The sequence below is a fragment of the Medicago sativa genome, chromosome 3 (assembly GCF_051527215.1).
Source record: "Medicago sativa cultivar Bolivia chromosome 3, Bolivia_mono, whole genome shotgun sequence".
NCBI classification, from domain to species: domain Eukaryota; kingdom Viridiplantae; phylum Streptophyta; class Magnoliopsida; order Fabales; family Fabaceae; genus Medicago; species Medicago sativa.
Window position 1 is genome coordinate 13,054,551 of NC_140751.1, and position 3,553 is coordinate 13,058,103.

General features: G+C 33.1%; 1 pseudogene; it reads left to right on the top strand.

Moving 5' to 3' along the window:
* The first annotated feature begins 630 nt into the window (after positions 1-630).
* Positions 631-2,154, top strand: LOC146935855 (adenylate isopentenyltransferase 5, chloroplastic pseudogene; annotated as a pseudogene).
* Positions 2,155-3,553: the final 1,399 nt, after the last annotated feature.

The following is a 3,553-nucleotide window of genomic DNA, read 5'->3' on the forward strand; positions in this document are numbered from 1 at the left end:
GGTTCGGATGAATTCGGATGACTTTTGCACTAAACCGCGCGGTTCGGTTCGGTTTGCGGTTTGCATCTCAGCAACTGAACCAAACCAAACCAAACCAAACCGCAAGAATAATGAATATTACTTAAAAATGTACTAGCCCAATTACATAGCTCAAGAATAATCTCTTTTGATTCGATTTTTCCATTGTTGCAGCATCAGGTTCGATTCTAATTCCTTTCCATCTCTTTCAATTCATTTCCCGTGATGAATTTGTTTCCTTTACTTCCCAATAATTTGTTTCATGCTTATGTTTCTTCTTTACTTCTCCTATTTTGATATAAGTTTTACCGAATATTTTATCATATAAACAGCAAAATAAAATGTCATATGTTTATTTTGTAACAAGTTGGCAATATTAGAGTTAATATAATATTTTTTTATCTCGCGATAAACCGCACAAACCGAACCAATCCAAACCGCATTGGTATGGTTTGGTTTGGTTTGGTTTGGATGACTTTTTAAAAATCAACCGAACCAAACTAAACCGCATGCTTTTTTATCTCGCGGTTTGGATGACTTTTATGCTTAAAACCGAACCAAACCGCACCGTGAACACCCCTAGTTATAATCACATTTATAGCAAGTAAATAATGTTATTTCTTCTTGAACAAAAATAATAATATTATTTTTGAATCTTTTTGACTGCAATATCAATTAATTTTTAATTGTTACTATATAACAATTACTTTCTTAAACTTTTTCCTATCTTATAATTTTTAATTAAATAATAGTTATTCCTCAGGAGCATTATATAGCATAGTTGAGTTCACTTCACTCAGCACAACACCAAAAAATACAGAGAGCAAGTTTTTTCACATATTATATATCAAACCTATTCTTGGTATAACTCACTCCCTTACTAAGTAGATTCATAGAAATAATGCATTATGATTCGATATTTTAAGTTTATTTTTAATTTACTGATTTTAATTACGTTTTATGTGTTGTTTTTTCTTCAGATTTTACATCAAAAAAATCCAATGGCTTTGACTACCTCAACTTTAACAGAAAAGAAGAAGGTTTTGTTTATATTGGGTGCAACAGGAACTGGGAAGACTAAACTTTCCATCAACGTAGGAACTCAATTCCCATCAGAGATTATCAATTCAGACAAAATTCAAGTCTATAAAGGCCTTGACATTGTCACCAATAAGGTTCAGGAATCTGAATGTTATTCAATTCCCCATCATATATTAGGCATCATCGATGATCCTAAATATGATTTCACTATGGATGATTTTTGCAAGCACGTGCTTGATGCTTTAGATCTCATACCTCAAAATGGACACCTACCTATTATTGTAGGAGGGTCAAATTCTTACCTTAAAAAATTACTCGAGGACCCAACTATTGCATTTCATTGAAAATATGATTGCTGTTTTATTTGGGTAGATGTGTCTCTGCCTATTATGTTTCCATATTTGGACAAAAGAGTTGAAGAAATGGTTGCGGCAGGGATGGTAGATGAGATAAGAGACTTTTTTGTACCTGGAGCAGATAACACAAAAGGAATTAGAAGGGCAATTGGGGTTCCTGAGCTAGATTCTTATTTTGAAATTGAAATGAAAAAAGGTATAGATGATGCTCAAAAGGAAAAGATATTACATGAATCGATTAGAAAAACCAAACAAAACACCTTCATATTGGCTGAAAATCAATTGTCAAAGATCAAAAATATGGCTGATAAGCTTGGATCGATGATAAACAAAATCGATTCTACAGAAGTCTTTGAAGCCATTTTAAGGGGTGAAGATTATCAACATCTGCATCAAGAGATTGTGATTAAGCCAAGCATGAAAATAGTGAAGATATTCCTAGAGGGGACAAGCCATCGATTCAAAAATGAAAAATATTCAAATGGAAATGCAAAACACACACTGAATGGTGTTTGAAACATTGGGACAAAAGTTATATTTTTTTTTCTTGATTACTTTCATTTGGGTATAAGATATGCATGATCTTTGTTGTCTTATTTTTCTTTGGGAATAAATTCCAGGTGGGTGGGTTTTCAGATTTCGTCATCTTATTGTAATAAGTAATGCATAAAATTAACCAAAAAAATTATGCAAAATTAGTTCATTGTTTTTTGACACAAAATTAAGAGTTGTTGACAAGAATTAAATTATACTTGCATGTGTAATTTTTCGTCTTGTAATTAATTGTAGTTTTTTGAATAATAATATTATAAAATTGAACTAGCCTCAATTAATCCAAACAGTAAGACTTAAAAGCTTAATACCTGTCCATGTGAGAAACTTCACTAACTAGAACAAGAGCCGACAGGTGAATTTCAGATACTGGTTCTGATAATTCTTGGTTTTCTTCACGGAGATGGAGGTTGAGGTGTGAAGGACATTAAACAATTTATTTCCAAAACATCAATTTATGATTGTTTAATATCTTATCTGGTCCATCATCATTACGACATTAAACTTGCCTAGATTTATTTCTTATTTTCGGGCATGCTATGTGTGAATTCTTATTTTTTTTCACTTAGTAGTTTTTGAATAATAATATTATAAAATTGAACTAGCATAAATTAATTCAAACATTAAGACATAAAAGCTGAATACGTCTGTGAGCTTAGTTCAAACAGCAGGGACATTGCAAAATGCATATATGGGCCAGGGCCACAAGAGGGCAAATTTCTAACCACTAAACTACTGTTAGCTTGTAATTTCGACAGACTCGTTTAATATGGTCAACATTTTGGTTGACCTTTAACTTTGCAGTAATCAAAGGCGTTCTCATTTATATTTGAGAATTTCGACAAGATGGCAAACCTGGCGCGCATAGTCAGAAGTTCGACAAAGCAAGGCTGGAAGCATGATCGCGTTGAAGTTGAGTAATTAAGGCGGGAAAAACATGATATCACAAGCTTCTTCTTTCCTGTCCTCTTTTCCCTCCTAGCTGAACTCAACCACAAGCTCACAAGTTTGAACTGTTGCCATCATATTGTTTAGAGAGTAGCAATTAACTTGTTGTGCTGATTATGACTTGAATTGATGATTAGAAGTAAGAAACAAGGAAGAATGAGGCTAGGGTTCGGTTGTTCTGCTGCAAGAGTGGGTAGGTATGTGTGAATGTTTATCCATTGTGATTTGGTTTGGCAATAGAAACAAGAAATTGGTAGAAAAAGCATTACTGAAAGTTTGTGTCAAAGCTGGATTTTGGAGATTGGAACTTAAAGTGTAGTAATCAGCTGCTGCAGACATGGATTATGTGATGAGCTAGAGATAAGCTTAATCTGATTCAGAAATGTTGGTTAGATAGAGAAGGATTATTTGTTAGTTGGTTGTGGTGGAATTTTAAGAAATGTTGGTTAAAATTCGTATAGACCTACTGTCTGAAAAACAGTCGTAAATACTTGTGCTGGAATCATTTTTGAGTGGGAATAAAACCTTTGGAAAATAGACAAAATTCAACACGAAATAGGCTCTGGAAGAGCTTAGTTTCGTTATGCTATGATTGAGAAAATTGAGGTAGAAGTTTGAGTTTCTGAATTGAAAATCTG